The following is a 17805-nucleotide window of genomic DNA, read 5'->3' on the forward strand; positions in this document are numbered from 1 at the left end:
CCCAAAAATATTAAGGTCTGTGTTTTAATGATGATAGCTGCGCATTGACAGCATTGCTTTGAAAAAATAAAAGACTTTTACTCGGCGTTGGAGGATAATTACTTGTTTTAACTGTAGCGTGACGTCATTTTCCAAAACAATCAAAAATCACAAAGACAGAAGAGAGAAAAGGGCGAAAACGGCCATAATTACTCTTTAAATGGCCGCCGTGTCAACCGTCCTCACTTCCACACAGAGAAATTAAAGAGTGCCGCGAGAGCCGCCGGGGAGGCGGAACAATTGGTGAGTAAAGCATGTGGAAATGAGCCGAAGCCCAGAGGAGCTTCTCCGAGCGGTTATCAGACCACCTCCGAGCCGGCTGAATAACAGGCGGGCGCGCGGGGCTGAAATTAAAACCCCAGAATCACCGACACCATCAGCCGACTGGATTCAAATTAGGAAATAGTAATTACAAATAATTAATCTCCAGCAATCCCCTCTGAACGCGGCGGCGGCTAACCTTTCAGTCGGGCGGCGGATCTCTGCTGATCTCCAGCGTCTGCGAGCGGGAAGATCTGAGAATTCAATAAGAGACGGAAATATAAGACAACAGCGCGATAAAGCCGAACCCAAAATAATGCCGCGCAATAAAAGTGATTGACTGCTGCTGCACATTTAGCCTCCCACTCTGAAAATGACCTGGAAGCATCCAGCCGTCGTCTGCTAACGACCACCGATTAATAAAGCATACAGTCGTTTTCTGCCCGCAACGCCGAGCCGGCGTCGGCGCGAATAAACTCGCGTAGCGAGACGTAAAGAAGGGAAACGGGCTGATAAACACTCCAGGCAGCCAAAAAGGGAGGCGAGGAGGAGAGAGGGAGGAAAGCAATCCGGGCGTCTCCTCCATCAGTTTATCAAGTTCTGCTCCCAGAAGGTGTGAGGATATGATTGGAGGTCAGCGACTCCGGTGTGTGTGAGTCTGTTTGGAAGTGTGTTCGGCGTGTTCGGCGCTCATAACAAGCATCTCGTTAGAACGGCTCAGAGGAGAAAAAAGGAACGAAAAAAAAAAAACCAGGGGAAAAGGTTTTATCAAGGCAGAACAAAGAGTTCGGATGAAATCATTCGGCGGTTTTTTTTCTTTCTGACAAACACGTTCACTTTGGATTCGCTCAGGATTTCTTTGAGTTCTGAAGAAATTCTAATGGATGAGAAGAAAACGAGGATAAAACTAGAGACAAATTTATTTGGAGATGCACCAATATCGCCGTTTTGTTTTTAGAGTTCAAATCTTAAGCTACTTGCAGAACAATGAGCATAATCCACCTCCGCACAGTTCAGGATGCCAAATACCGATACGGGAAACACACAAAGTAAAACTGCTCTGTTTTTAATCCCTTTAACTCACATTCGGAGCTGTGACTGTGTTGAAATTTGCTCCTTGAAATTAATAATCGATTTATTTTTCAAGCTCTCGTCTTGTTCTGTTTCTGTGATTTTATTGTAATTCTCTGTATTTCTTCATCTTCAGGAAGCTCTTTTTGCCTTATGTATGAACGACGCAATAGAAATAAACTGCATGCATTGGTTTGGGTTTCAGTTCCTTCTGAATTAGGAAAAGCAAGATGGATGACCTCTGTGAAATTTCAAAGCGTTTTTAAACCATCTGATTGGTTCAGAGTGAGAGCCTGAGAGTCCCTCCCCTCTGGTTTAACGTCACCGCTCTGCAGATCCTGTTCGGACTCCAGAAATCCATCACATTCTGCGGCTCGTCGAAAAATGAAGAACAATAATTTGTGTGGGTGAAAACAGGCCGGTGGAAGAATGACGTGGCGTAGAGAAATGAATTCAGTGGCAGTAAACAAAAGAGGAACACATGGAGCAGCGAATAAACTGTTGGCCCGGCGCTATGACTCCATGTTTGGTGCCGACGATCGTCAGCGACGAACTGTCACAAAACAACAGAGTCGCAGCTACGCGGTGACACATCGGACACGCCAGCCTTTTGTCGAGGAGCTGCTTCGTCTTCTGCAGCACATGCAGCCAAACAGTGGCTGCAAAATGTGCTTTCTGGGCTCCGCCAGACTCCCGTCTGTCCTGCAGGACCTCCGTCTCCAGTGTCTGTCAGACTCACTACAGTCTGTCGTCCAGAGAAACACTCAACCTCCAACTTTGAGGCAAAGTGTGTTGCTTTCTGAAAAACTCCTATGAACATTGCCTTTACAATTGAGATGTTTTAATTTATATAGCATGTTTGTGTTTACATATAATATATAAATTGTGAACATACAGTATATGTGGTGACCACAGAATTACATGACTTATTTTTGAGTATTCTTGTGTTGTTGTTGGTTTTTTTTTTTTCACTTCATAATGCAGGTCCCATTAATTGTTCTGTATCCTGGTAGTTTGTGTCCCTGAACTGTCTCATTTGGTCTTTATTTTATTTGTCTGTTCTGCATGTCTTTTCACTTGTCCTGCCGGTCTTTTTTGTGTCATTTTTGCGTCATTCCCAGACTGTCAATGTATCCCGTATCGTATTGTGTCGCCATCATTGTTTTGGTTCTTTCCCACATCCTGGTTTACCGATCCTTTCTTCTGCTCGTGACTCTGCCTTGGATTTGCCCTTCTGTTTCCTCAGCTCTGGACTTGTTAGAATAAACCCTTCAGACTCGACACCTGCCCGGCAGTCTGCTTTTGGGTCCCGTTGCTGGTCGTCACAGTTTTCTATCACTTTGGTAACTCTGGGGTTTCCCCATTGTGGGATAAATAGGTCTGTGTCATCTCATCTCATCAACTTAAACTTGGTTTTCCGATTCATGGGTTAGGGCGAGGGTTATGGAAGGGTTAGGGTTAGAGGTAGGGTTTAGGGTTACAGGAATGGCAGAGGGAAGGTTTGGTGTCGAATATGTCTGTTCAGCTGTCACATAACTAAACCTGGCTGATAAGTCTGAAAATAATCTGATCTCATCCAAAACCATCTGGATGAAAACCTGTTTGAAATTAGTTTTAATTTTACCAAAACATCTTGATCCCGTTAACGTATCAGCGCTGTGCAGCAGTGGTGTGTTCAAAAAGTTGCGTTTTCATTGACTCCAAGCACTGTTGTCACGTAAACCGATGCCTAAAACACACCGAAAGTTTGTACCTTGATCGTTGAATCAGAAGTGGATTAATGGATGAAACCACTGACAATACATGAGGAGAACATCGCTGAGTTTGCCAAACACAGAACTGTAAACTTCACAACAGGTCAAAATGTGTTCAGTTCGCGGCGCTTCTCATCGAAGGACTGAAGAAGGTTCTCTCGGATCTCTTTGCCTCGGCAACACAGCATTTACTTCTCAAGTAGTTTTCCAAATCAGATTTCCAGCCTGGAAGTCAGACGCTCTTCAGGAGAGTCTTGGCACTCAGTTGGAGAAACTTCCAGCTGCTGATGAACACCATTTCTCTGTGAACACATGAAAACTGCCACTGAACTACAGGAGCCTGAGCAGTGGTTCTTCTGCTGATCGCAGGGATTCATCATTGTCTGACAGAACCGAGCCACAATGGAGACGTCAGCAGAATACCTTTTTATTTATGGGTTAAGCTTTCTCCTGATGCCCACTGTAAATGTCTTTACAATATCACTCACCTGCTCTCAACAACAGTCAAATCCCTTGATTTCAAAATAAAAGCCAGATCAATCAGTTTTCTTCTGTTGTTGAAACGCTGAAAATCAAGTTTTGGCAACTGTTGTGTTTGACAGAACAGGAATTAAACTGAACTGAACTGAGTTAAACAGGTGGTATAGTAGTTCGAGAGGCGATCTTGTGTTTGAAGGTTTGCGGGTTCAATTCCCACTTCACATGAATAGGATGAACACATGCAGAGGAGCCATTTCCCCAATAGGTTCAATAAAATAAACTTTATTTTTTTCTTAACTTCTTAACTTAACTTTCTTTCATACAGATGTAGAAGTAAAATGGAAATAGGCTTTGATCACTTTGCATTGTTTATGGGGTAATTTGTGGACATTCTGCTGAGTTACTTAACTAGAAAATCAAACAAAACAAACCCTTATGGACTTTTCTTTGTGTCCAAGGACTCAGTCATGTTGGCCTTCCTACAGCTGTTGACACAAAGTCAGAATCATGTCTGACTGAAACAGCTGAGCTCATTCATCAGGTGCCTTCTTTTGTCCATACAGTGGATTTTTATACATTTCAGAGCGAGAACCTCCAACATGCACCACCTGCTGAGCCTGTGGAGGCTGCATGATGTTCACTGCTTCAGGTCTGAAGGTAGAAAAATGTCTCGTCACGTCTAAAAATCAGGACGTCTGTCCATCATCAGGGAGCCATCGTTCCTCATGTTGTCATTAGTCTCAGTTCATCAGTTTTGCAGCATGAGGCTCTTCTCATCACCGAATATGATTTTCTTCTTCTTCCTTTTTTTTTTTTCTGTTTTCTTTCTTCACGCTTCAGTATTATTCCTGAACGTCGCTCTGATTCCTCTGTCAGCACTCCTGCAGAGAGACATTACTGAATAAAAAGGAGCTTACTGTCGCCGAGAGCAGTGTGTGTGTGTGTGTGTGTGTGTGTGTGTGTGTGTGTGAGTGTAGGTGGGGGTGAATGATTTGGTGTGTGTGTGTGTGTGTGTGTGTGTGTGTGTGTGAAGGGAGGGAGGAGGGCATGTAAGTGTTCATCTCCCGGAGATAACAGCTGGGCTGCCTGGAGAGAGAGAGAGCGGGATTGAGGGGAGGAGAGTCGGAGCGAGAGAGGGACGGTTCCCCGAGGTGCCTCCGGGTGCCTAATAGTCTGAGAGATTCTGTCACAAAATATTGCCTCCGCCGTTCTACCAGGGGGGCTTTAGGGAGAGCGTGCGGGTGCAGAGTGATGAGGTGGGGCGAGGATTTGAGTCTCGGTCTCCCTCCGAGGCTCCCGGTTTCCTCCCGGACCAATGAGCGACGGGCGGCGGCTCGGCACAGCTTAGCCGGGTCTTCGGCGAGCGCTGCCTGCTGCCAGGCTTCAAGGAGGGCACTTCTGTCTTTAAAGAGGCTGCGATCAATACTTTTTATCCCGCCGATGGATCAAATGACTGGAAAATCATGGAAGGCTCTTTTTTTTTTTCTTTGTAATAAACCTCATAGGGTTGATCATTACACCGAAGTGTCTGTAGAGTTAAATATTATTTCTGAATAAATCCCTTAAGAAAAGGGAAAAAAAAATCTTCACAAGACTGAAGATTCATCAAGAGCCTCTTCTGAACAGATCAGCCAGAATGAACCCAGACACCCCGTCAACAGTGAAAGAATGAGGCTCAACAGATGGCTTCACGAATAAGTAGAAGAGGGAATGGATTAAAAGAATTCATGTAAACATATTTTGGTATCAATAGTTTTTCAATTGTGTCTGAGTATTTCATGCAAAAAACAAAATGTAACATTTTTCAATTCAAACTCATTTTAGTTGATGAGTGAAAGGACTCATGTTGATTCAATATATATTTTATTAATGGCGTTATATTGGGATAAAATCACGGGGGGAGCTACATGTGAACCTTCATTCTCGAGTTCTATAGCTGCTAATGTTAGCTCAGCTTTGACTACGGTGAAGACGTCTTACTGGACATTTCAAGCTTGATGAAGACGCCAACATCAGACGGAGGAGTGCTGAAGCAGGGAGAGACCTAGAACCTGCAGCATACAGGCTCTCAAAGACTGGAATTTAAGTTCTTTATCTGTTTTCACTAAAGAATTTGTACAAAAAAATGATCTCTGGTGAAAAACACAGTGAAATGGCCAAAAAATAAATAAATAAATAAATAAATAAATAAATAAATAAATAAATAAATAAAAGCTGTTGCATTGTCCATATTTTTACAAACTGTCCCTGACAGCACGGCTTTGAGGCTCATGCGAGTGAGCTAGCTTTCATGACAACATCTCCGATATCTCAGCTCGGGTTTCAGCTATGTTGTTTTGGCCCACGGGCCATATGTTTGACAACCCTGTACTTCCAGAACTTAAACTAAATGCATCGTATGGGGGAAAGAGCCCGGGCGTCCCCCAGCAGGTTACATACTTATTTTAATAATAAACTCTCACAAACCTGCTTTAGCAATGATTGAATAGAACGAACGTAGCCTGAATCCGTCTGAACGTTTACTGTCTGCAGTCAGATATTTACACGCCGCTGCGGAGCAGAGCTGACCTTCCTGAAATGATCCGACTCCATTGATACCAGCGCGTTCCGCTGCACCCGCCGCCGTTCCTGCTGCCTCCGACGCGTCGACTTCATGATCTGACTTCCTGCTGCCTAATACATTCCATCGGCTGACAGCTGCCATTGTAACAGGATAATCAATGTAATCCACCTCAGCCGTCAGTCACCTTCAAAGCCGGGCCTGATGGCCGTATCGGCAGCGAGCAGGCCTTTCGGAATAATGCGCTCTCGGACAGATGTAGACGGACGGGGTAATGATCCTCGGCCTGCCCGGCTCACAACCAGGAGTTGGAGGTTTTTGAAAAGACCCAGGGAGAAAAAAACAGTAGGAAATCAAATCTAAAACAGTTTGTAATGGTCAGAAATGTGCTCAGCTGGAGGAGAATGAAACCTCCTCCGTGGTTGCTGAAGTCGGTTTTTATCTGGAGGCATAGTTTTTATTACAGGTCATGAGTTTTGCTTCAGATATGTCAAACAAGGCAACAATTTCAGTCTTGAAACTTGTTTTTTTTTCTTTTTTTGCATGACTCTATCAGAGCTTTCTGAAAAAAGCCACTTTCGCTGACATAATTATGTCTGGGATGTTGTTTACAAGTGGGGAAACTGGCAATTATGTTTCCTGTGATATGATGGGAAACAACGTCCTGCAGCTACAGAAGGAGTGATTCCGCCAGCGAGGCGAGGGTCGCTGCGAGTTCACCGGCTCTGAGACGGTGGAGACAAATGGAGCCGCGCGAGTGGCGCAGAGTCAACAGGTTCATCTGCTGCTGCTGGATTTCTTCATGTGCAAATCAACTGCTTTGGGCCTGATCACGCTAAAGATTTACTTTACGATTCAATGATACCGGTACCAGTACCTTAGGTCTTAGATTTGTCCGTTATAACACTTTGTTTTCATCTTTCTCATCTCTTTGGGTACAAGCAGAGTCACCTGCTGCTGATCTAATCTAGTTTTTTCTACAAAATCTTGCACCATTTTAGTCAGAATTCCCTCTTCTTTCGCTGTTTTGAATGAGACATCTTCTCTCTCTGTGTCTTTCCTGGCCTCTGCTGTTCACATCAAGCTTTTGCTTTGGGGAAAACATGCAGGTTTTCAAAGCGCCGGACGTGGATCAGATGGGGGTTTTGTCCCGGTGACCATCAGCAGACGGGAGGCGCTCTGATTGGCCGCGGCCCTCGGTGGGCCGTGCCGAGGATGCAACGTGACGAGCTCTGAAGTGAAGCCGCCTGCTGGGTGATTGATACGCGTTATCCAGGCTGGAGAAAAGGAAATTGCTGTTGTCCATCTCATTTGCACTCATTGATCCATCTGATGGCTGGAGGAGACGGGGGGCGGGAGAGGGGAGAGGGGGTGGGGAGGGGGGCACTTGATGTTGCCATGCCGGATGCAGGTAAAAGCCAGCAGTCGTCTGCAGCTTTTCATTTCCCACATACAGTGAAGGACGTTTCAACACCATGTGCACTAAAGGAGGGGATTTTAATACCGACTCTTACTGGGGTTTTGTTTTATTCATAAAGTTGTCATGTCTGTTTCAAAATGAGCAGAATAAGACTTCGCTCTAAAGTAACAACAAAACAAAGGAACTAAAAAAAACAAAAGCCTTCGTTTACTGCATCAAATTCACAACTGCATGGAGCAGGAGTGTGTAACCTGCAGCCGGAGCGGCTTTCTTAGCAAATAACATTTTCTTTTCATTTTTATCTTATTTGCATGCCACGCTGATTTTCAGAGCTGGTTTAAAATCCAGGATAAAAATAGATTAAATAAGGCAAAAGCACAAAAAGAAAAAAAAGGAAAAAGCCAGAATAGCTGAAAATTCAGGAAAAAAGACCAAATTTCAACAATAGGAAATACAAACTAAAATGACTAAACTCATGAGTTTTGTTTTCAGGAAAAGACAAAAAGGAAATGACAAATGAGAGAACAAAAAAAAAAAAAAAAAAAAAGGGAAAAGGAAAAAATACCAAAAAGCCATAAGCTCCATAATTTTGGGCCTTTTGCTGCCAAAGCTCCGTCACCATGCATGGGACCCAAGAGGGAGGAGGACCCAGAAATGGAAGAACCAATCAGTGTCCAAAGAACCAAAGCAGGAGTGCAGCACAGACTCTGGAGCCAGGCAATTACACAATCAGGCACAGGTGAGCAACGTCAGGGAGCAGCGATAACACCTGAGGAGGAGGGTGCCCGAAACAAGAGACAAAGGTAGAAACGCCACAAACACAGAGCGGCGGCAGCACTGTGACGGCATCTGTCTACAAGATCTGAAAGATGAAGGAAATACAGAAGAAATAAAGGCAGAAAGAGAAAAAAAATCTCTTCTGGAAGCCAAAACTGCTCTCACAATCAGGAAAAACAGTAAATAGAAACAGCTAAAATAGCTAAGATGCTTAAAATGACTTCACCAGTGAAAATCATAAACAAAAATACATTTAGCAAAAATGGCTACAAGAGATAAAAATATGATAAAGTCTATCTAAATTGCAGCAATGACATTTCATGAATTCCAACTCAAACTGCGTTTCTTTCTTTTAAATATGTTTTTTCTATATTTCAGACTATTTCTCTCGAATAATTTTATTTGGTGGAAAATCAGGAAAACAGTTCTTTTGGTCATACTGGTTGCAGAGCCTTGTTTTACACTTTCTAAAGGCTGAAAAAAAGGTTGTTACAGTTTAAGATCCAAGTCCAGCTTCTTACTTATTGAACATATATATTTTTATTTATTCACAACTTTTTATGGAAGTTAGCAGCTAAAGAAGTGAGTTTTTAAAGAGTTTGTACTTGAAGAATAATAGATCCAGTTTACTCAAACACAATGAAACTGCTGCTTTGACAAAAGTAAAGATTTTCCCTGTGAATATCTTTCTCTCTCCGCTGTTTAATGTTTCATTCAGAAAGAAAAAGCTCTGAAGCAGCACAAGCCCACCGGGACCCTCCTCGTCCCGGAGAACATTTTCTGATCACACACGAAGCCAGACGCTCCTCCGGCTTTGTTTAAGGTCACGTGTGAACTTCCAGGCCGAGCCTGCAGCGATGCTCGCAGTTTCCAGGATGAATGCGTCTCAAACAGCGGCGGAGGGGAAGACGGTGCCGCTCTGAGGCAAATACAGAATGTATTTCCACTCATCTCCAGTAAATGATATGTTAAAGACTCCCTCCCTGGTTGTATTTATGGAGCCCTGCATCCCCCGATGCCTTCTCAGCCTGCTGCTGCTGTTGTGAAAGTGAATCTTTAGAGGGAAATTTGGTTTATTTTTGCACATTTGGCTTGACTGATGGGTACTTCTCAGCTGAAGACTCACCAGGATCTCTGTGTGTTTTCCATTTTCTCTGCCTCTGAAGTCACGCAAACATTCATGGAGGCCAAGTTTGTTGAGAAAGAACCAAACTGTTCCTGTTTCTGGAGAATTACAGGGTTTAAAACTTCCTTTGAGCAGGAAGAAGCCTGCAGAACCCGACTCAGAGGTGGAGATTGGACAAAAAATTGGTATTTTAAAAGAGTTCTCAATGGGACATGGGACAGCCTGTCAAGGCTTCATTAAACAGGCCTGTTTCGTCCCCGATACCTCAACAAAACGAGATCTCCGTGCTGCAGACGAGCGACTGGCTGCCGAGCGGATGGAGAGCAGCCGGGATGCGTGTGCATGTGACAGATCACAGGCGTCCGCTAAATACCAGACAGGAGGCTTCGTCTGGGGTTCAACCAGAGGTCTGCCGCATCCCGCTGCCACCGCCATGCATTTATTCTGAAACGGCTGCTGGTTATTTGTGCATTACAGGCCCGCTGTGAGTGAGCGATACCACTGGGTTTAATATGGAGGAGAGGCGGAGGGGGGAGGGGGGAGGGGGGAGGGGGGCGGGGCCGGGCCGGCCATCCGTCATTCGCTCCTAAAAGTCACAGAGTGAGAAATGACAGAGTGCTCCCGGAACATTGTTCAAACCCCCCAAAAAGGCCAACCTCTCCGGAACGGCTCCATAAAGAGCAAACGGGCGGGCAACCCGCCGGCCCTCCTCCGGCTCTCCGCCTGCCGCAGGAATCAGACGGCGAGACGAACGCCGAGCAGAGGAGGGCTGACATTTCACAAAACGGACAAAACTGTAAAGACAAATAAATAAATAAATAAATAAATAAATAAGGGCACGGAGCCCCCCTGTAAAAGGCCACTCTGGTAAACTGAGCATTTGTTTATGGAACCCTGTTTGTGTTCCTGTCAGGTCAGTGTGTGTCGTGTTCCAGAGCTTTACGGGGAATTAATGACAGTTCTGGAAGACGTCCAGAGGAGGGGAGACGCAGACGGTACTGAACACACTGTAAACACACTATAAACACACTCAACACGCTGTACACACACTGAGCACACTGTGAACAAACTGAACAAACTGTGAACACACTGTAAAAAGACACTATAAACACACTCAACACACTGCACACAGTGCACTGTTCACACAATTTCACTTCTGTTAGCTCTGAAATATTCCCACATACAGAACGCTGGAGAGACCCGACCGACCACGAACGCCTCCGTCCCAATATTGACGACTATCAGGTTCCCCTGATGACCCGAGTAAACACACATTCACGAGCTAACACACACACACGGAACAATATAGTCCTACATGAAACATCCAAATTCAACGTTATTCCAAATAAAGTGTCTGGTTTATTCCGATTTTAAGGTGGAAATATATTACTCCTTTATTCAGATTTAAGTTAATTCCTTTTGCTCATTCAAGACGACACAGATATTCCAAGATGGCCGCCCTGAGCAATCGCTTGACTCGAACGGAGACGTTTTATTTAATGGGAGCCTCAGAAATAAATGACTATAAAGGGTGGATGGACGGAAATATGAAGATATGGACCTTTTTAAAGCTGTAGCATCAAAGTTAACCAATAAAGAAAGTAAGAGAAAAAACACAAACACTGCAGTTTATTTACTTCAGGTCGGCATAAACATGTCACTTCTGGATTACAGTGTATTTACAATGTGATTGCAAACTAACTCACTGTAAACATGTTTACAGTGTGTTTCTGGTTGTAAACAGCTGAGTGAAGGTCAGAATTTACTGTTTCAAACCTTTACAGACAATTGATGAGAGCTTCAAAGGCTCCTAAGAGAGTTCAAAACACAGTGTACACACACCGTCAACACACTGCAACCAGAGTGTAAAAATATGGAAGACACACTGTCAGAGGAGTGTGTTTCAGTTTGCATGCTGCACTGTGTGGTTAAATCATAAATCAAAGGCAGTCGGTGCCTTTCCAGAGGAAAAAAAAAGGACAAAGCCACTGATTTTGAATTAAAAGGGTTGTGTTTTTTTTTTTTTTTACAGAGCCTTCAAAGACAGTAGCCAATAACAAACAGGACAGTGGAGGAGCTGCAGGGTGTCGGATGTTTCAGGAGTGAACGGCTGATCCTCACGTCTCCCTGGAGGAGGAGACATTAGAGAGAGAGAGAAGGAAGGGACTGAAGAGCAATCACACCAGAGAAATGTCATATTTGCATATCTCAAAAATACATCAGAGGACGGCCGTAAAGCAGCCTGTGAACACAGTTTTGCATTTTGAGAGAAATTTCCGCAGCTTTTCAGAGAGCGCGCTGTTTATGTGCAATTTTAAGGAGAAGATAAAGGTTATATTAGAGGGGAGGGAACCGTATCACTCCCACTCGTGAAAACTAAAAGGAGACGGACTTTTTAAATACAACACACACACACACACACACACACACACTGGGTTAGCCCCGGTGTTGTCCTGTATGGACTCTGCACAGGCTGAAAACCTCGGAGTATTGCCGGAGCTCGCCAAGTCATTTCCACTAGATGAACCCAGGAAGCGGAGATTTCCTGGACCGGAGCGCGTCTCGCGCTGCCAGCGGGGAGAGAGGACTTGGATTAGAGCACATTAGTAGTCGGTGGTAAGCAGCGGCACTCAGGCCTAACTTGCTGTCCCTGTTAGTGGAAGTGTATTGATGGCGAGTCGGTCGGCCCGCTCCGTCTGGCGCCAGTCATCTCTCCGATCTCTCAACCCATCTGCCTCGGTCCAACGCAGCCAATATCTCAATTAGAGCTTTCCCAGACAGGTCTCACACCCAGAGCCCTGTAATTTCTGCCATCGCCAGCAGCAGCCTCACTCCTCTCCAAACAATAGCACCATCTTGTTTTGATTTGATTAAAATTGATGAATTAATTACCGGGCGCCAAAGCTGTTGTTTGTGATTAATGAGGCAGCAACACCTAATCAGCTGGCGGAGGAAGGAGCCCGATTGGCCGCCTTCCCCGTCTCACCTGACTCTTTATTACTTGACTGGGCTGAACTTGGCTGGACGGAGCACAGACGCCTCCTCAGAGCGCCGCGGCGCTCCCGTGCAGGACGCCGCCGTGCTTCAGGAGACGCTCAGCAGGAGGCTGAGGGGACGCCGGGAATCAGGTACAGGAACCACCACATTCAGGGTTTGGTTCGGTTTGTGTTTAACATATAATGAAATAAACTGTCCGACAAGAACACATGGCAGATTGTGAGATCAGTAAAACATTCCTTAAAATAAAATAAGTCCTTTCACAATCTTCTCTCCTGAGGCCTTTGGAAAAACATAAATAAAATATATCTTCACTTCATGATAGTATAGAACAATATAGTATAGAACACTGCAGTATAAAACACTATGGTATATAACACATCAATATAGAACACTCCAGTATAGAACACTACAATATAGAATAGTGCAGTATATAACACTTCAATATAGAACACTGGAGTGTAAAACACTGTCATGAAGAACACTACAGCATTATAAATCTATTGTGTCAAACATTACGTTACATAGAACACAACTGTTCAGAACACTGTATGGCAGAGATCTGCAACATCAGTCCATGGATGTTTTGATACCGGGCCGCAAAGAGAGACTAAAAAGTTTTATTTTGTGAATGCACATTTAAATTTCTGTCATTTTGAACTGAGTTTTATTTTGGAAAAACATTTCACTTCCATCAGTGCCTCCTCTAACCTGCGCTAAACTCTGACAGTTTATTTTTTTTTTCATACAGTACTTCATTAGGGCCTTTTAATACACTGTCCCGCTGATCCGAGGAAAAATTATGTTGCAATTATGTTGCTTCAAACTGATACATGGTGCAAAACTGCTGGGGAGCACTGCTGTATAGAGCACAGTATAGAACATTTTACTATAGAACACTACAGAACATGACACCACAGCATAAAGCAGTGCAGTATATTATAGTGCAGTGTACTACAGACCGGCATATGGAGCATAGCATTGAATAGGAGTGTGATTTGTAGCCTTGTTGGAGTTTGGAGACTGTGTGGCGACTGTGAGTCAGTCTGACCGGGTGTGGCTGTGTTTACCTGTGTCATGCGCTCACACACCGAGGACTGATTTGTTCAACTCATGTCTTCCTCAGCTTTCCCCCCAGCCTTAATAAAGAGCAGCGTACGGCCGGCTGCTTTGCCAGAGACCGGGAGGGAAAGCGGACGAGGAAATGAACAGATATAACCCAGACACCGGGATGAACGATGGCAGGAAGTGGAAAACAGGAGCCGAGCGGCGGCGGTGGCGGCGGCGGTGGCGGCGGCGGCGGCCTGGCTGTGTTCCGGCTCAGCTTCCTCTGCTGCCTCTCCCACTCACACACATAAATCACAGGCAGGACTGTCCTTGCATGATAGAGCCAAATTATTATGGCTAAACACACAAGAATACAGGATGATTAAAGTGTCTGGGCCCTTCTAAGAGGAGATGGAGACATGATTTATTACCCTGCACACAGCGGCAGGCTGAGATGTAGAAAAGGCTGAATACTCCCGGTCTCTCCCGGAGTTTCAATGAAAACAGAGTACAGTAGGTGGACAGCTGGATGGACAAGTGCTGAGTGTTTGTGAACACTGTTGCAATTTTAATATCATCCACGCCATCCCGCCACACTGCAGCCACTCCTCTGCCTTTCTCTCTTTCATCGGGAGTTTTCACAGAAGTCAAAACTCGGCTCAAAGGAAAATACATTCACCGTTTAATTACAGGTGAGAACTGCGACGTGACGTTCAGCTGCTTTTTATATACGCGTCTAACTCAATCTTACATGGAGATTTAAAAGAAAAACTCCTTGAAACGGATCATTAGATTCATGCAAAACAAACCGAGCTAGCTTGATAAAAGCCTGGAGCTGCAGGCGTCGCCGGACTCGAGGACGATCGACTCATCTGGATCCAGGACTGATCGATCACAGGTGCTTCTCGTTGAGGGTCGTCATGGGGTGTTTTTGATTCGGAATTTGTTTTTTCTGAATTAAGTCATTCAGAATTATACTCATGGTTGTCGTGTTTACGTGAGATAAATGAAAAATTAACTCCTCTCTCACGCCAGGGTCTGTGAAGCGTTCTGATTGGACGGGGCGGCCCGTGACGTACTGACATCTCCAGAAAGTCAACAATGTTTTGCTCGTCTTTCTTTCTTGATTAACTTTGACCCTAGAACTTTAAAAATGTCCGCCTTGTTAAGCGCCCGTCGATCTGCTCGTTTCATTATATCAAATTCTTGTAAAACTTTCGTTAAATAAATCGTCTCCATACGAGTCGAAACGCGGACTGCGGGCCGCCATCTTGGAAATTTGTGTCATCATGACGGAACAGAACCACCAGAATGAAATCACCTACTTAGCATATAATTCCTCTTCCCAAGGAGAATAAACCGGCCGGCCTGTTCGGATTTCAACTTAATTTTAAATAAAGTTTTCAGGTGATTTTAGAGCAGAATTAGGCTTTATTTATATTTATAGAGGGAAAAAATTTCCCATGTAAATGCACGGGTTGTGTTGTTGAAAGTGGGAAGTTGTGCCATAAAAATAACTTCTGTTAGAGCCTGTTTCCAGTCAGATGAAGACCATTTATAGCTGTTAGCTTCTTAGCAAGTGGCTACAAACTGATTCAGGATCGAACCCTGACAGATCAAATGAAACTTTGTCCAGTTGTTAAAGTTACCTCAATCTGTGGAAGAGTCAGCTTCACCGTTAAACCCTTTATTCACCCAAAAACACCCTTTCCTTTCCACCGTCCCTCCTGCAGTGGGCTCTCTCTTTTAACCCCTTACTACCCAGAGGAGGGAAATGTTTCCCCAATGAGACTCGGGTGTTCTGCTTTACACTCTGCATTAGTTTTGTTTGTCTTCATGGTTGGAGTCCGGTCCATCAGTTCCACAGGATCATGTCCTTCTTGCTCCAGGATTTGTTTTGCTCCACCTTGTCACGAGCACAGCTTCTCTCTCTTCATTAACAGCATCACTCGTTTCTTCATTTCCTGATCTGTGGATTGTACGACTGCATACCTTTTCCACATGAACCATCCCGATCGAGCCGTGTCCTCGTCCATTCACTGTTTCCATTGGTTTCCGGAAAGTCTGAACTACCCGGCTGATGTTTGAAAAAAAGCCGTTGGTGCATGTGGTTGGACGTTTCTGTGTATTATTGTCTCATCAATCACCCCCGTCGGTATCATTTGCTGGCGGTTGCAGCTATCCCAGCTGCATCAGGAAAACACATCCAGAGCCAGCAGCTCCGTCTGCAGTCCCAATTTGAGTTAAAAAGGCCATTACTGTGTCTGATTCTGATTAAGGTGCTGGAAATTGAGTGGATGTAACTCGTCGCTGTAAGTTCATGATCTCATCAATAACAGTGAATTAGAGTAGAAAAGTGGTTTCAACAGTCATTTTATTCCTTCTGAAGACGCTCCTTGTCCTGCGGGTATCAGTCTTTCTGCCCTTCTAGGCTGTAAATTGTGAAAACTTCTCGCTCTGCTAATCTGAGCACAATGCCTTTTTCCCCTCTCGCATAAATTATCAATAAAGGAAATGTCACGATGAGAAAAATGGTGTGTTGTTGACCGGATAAACAGCCTGAGCTGTAAATAATCTGAGTGTCATTGCTGTCAGTGAAGATTTATTCAGCTTTACATTTACAGTCCATCAGAAAGCTTTCCAAACCTACACAGGCAAATAAAGAGACTTTCTAAAGCTGCCTGTAAAGGTACGGAAAGCAGAATCACATGGAAGCACAGGCATGAAAAACCCAAATTCAATTCCAGAGAGGTTTTTTTTATGGTAATTAAAGTTATTTGGTATCCTTGGAAACCGACTGTTGCTCCAGTTAAAGACAGAACAGAAGCTTGTTTACACAGAAACCCTCCATAAAGTTGGATTCCTTCTCATTTATAATCACTGCGAAGGTTAATTATTGTATTTATAGAGTCAGCCTGCAATGTTTGGAAGAAGATGACGACTCTCTAAAAGGACACTGCTTTTTTCTCTTTAGCATCCAAGTGAAATTAAAAACACCAGGTTTCACTCAATCAATCAAAAGATAGATGGATAAAAGTGCTCTTTGTATAATAAAATGCAACACGTGCTTCACAGAGAGATATTCACACATTCACCCATTCCCTTCTTTGGCCCCATGACGCTTTCAATAGATTATACCAAAATAAATATTTCGCCCGGTGGGAACTCTTTCTCTTGTGGGTTCTTCCCTGTGAGTCTCCCTGTCCTCCTCCTGTGCATCCAAGCTCCGCCCCGCCACCACATACAGTTTTAACCTCGTTCAGCTCGTTTGGTTATTTTAGCCATTTTCAACTTTGGCCATTGTTTTCGAGTCATGATCATCAGACCTGTTTTTGCTCCACTCTTGATGTCAAACGTCAAACATTTTGGCTTTTTTCTTTGTTTTACTTATAAGCCAAACATACTTTTTTCCTCGTTTTTTTTGTTTAGAAATTTTAACATATTAAGGTTTTTTTCTTTTGTAATTTTAAACACTTTTCAACCATTTCAGGAGAGTCTTTTCAAAAATAAGCTAAATATGCATTACAATTTTTATCATGAGATAAGGTAATAAATAAGAAAAGAGAATAATGAAAGTAAGTCAATCAATAAATAATAGGATGAAAATTATTCTACACAATTTTCAGAAAGTTTCAAAGAATCAATACCGAGGACATAAAGTGCCTCTTGTGGCCACATGTGGCTCTGGACAGGTTGCTGCTGACTCCTGACTGTAAAAAAAAAACAACAAACAAAAAAAAAACTGCAAAAACACAAACCTGCTCCCAAAAAAACAAGACTGAAACTAGAAAGTCAACTTTCATGGTGTCTTCCAGAGCGCTGATTGTCTGTTCGTGTCATTTACTGATTAAACTCTGCGTGTTCCGATACATCCGATGCGCGCCGTGATCAGAGATGCAGCTTTTAGTGTCAGAGCCACGAGCTCCGGGGCAGCGCTCGGCGTTGGGATTTGCACCCGGGCCGGCGTAATGGGCTGCAGGTGTTCAGCGTGCCACAAATGGAAGCCAGAGCATTCGCAAGTACAAGGAAAGATTTGTTTTGCTAAGAGCGCTTAATGGCACGAGCGAGAGGAACACAAACAGTGCTAGTGGCACCTTGCCACAAGAGTGCTTCACATCGCCGTGCCGGGGATTTAAAACGCGCTTCCTTCAAATCCAGACCAAGCATCCCTGACAGCACAATACCGGAGAAGCAAACGGAAAAAAAAAAAAAACCCAGAAAAATCACCCTTGGGTAGAGATGCAAATTGCATTTAGAAAGCTTATACTGTGCA

The sequence above is a fragment of the Salarias fasciatus genome, chromosome 9 (genome assembly GCF_902148845.1).
Source record: "Salarias fasciatus chromosome 9, fSalaFa1.1, whole genome shotgun sequence".
NCBI lineage: Eukaryota > Metazoa > Chordata > Actinopteri > Blenniiformes > Blenniidae > Salarias > Salarias fasciatus.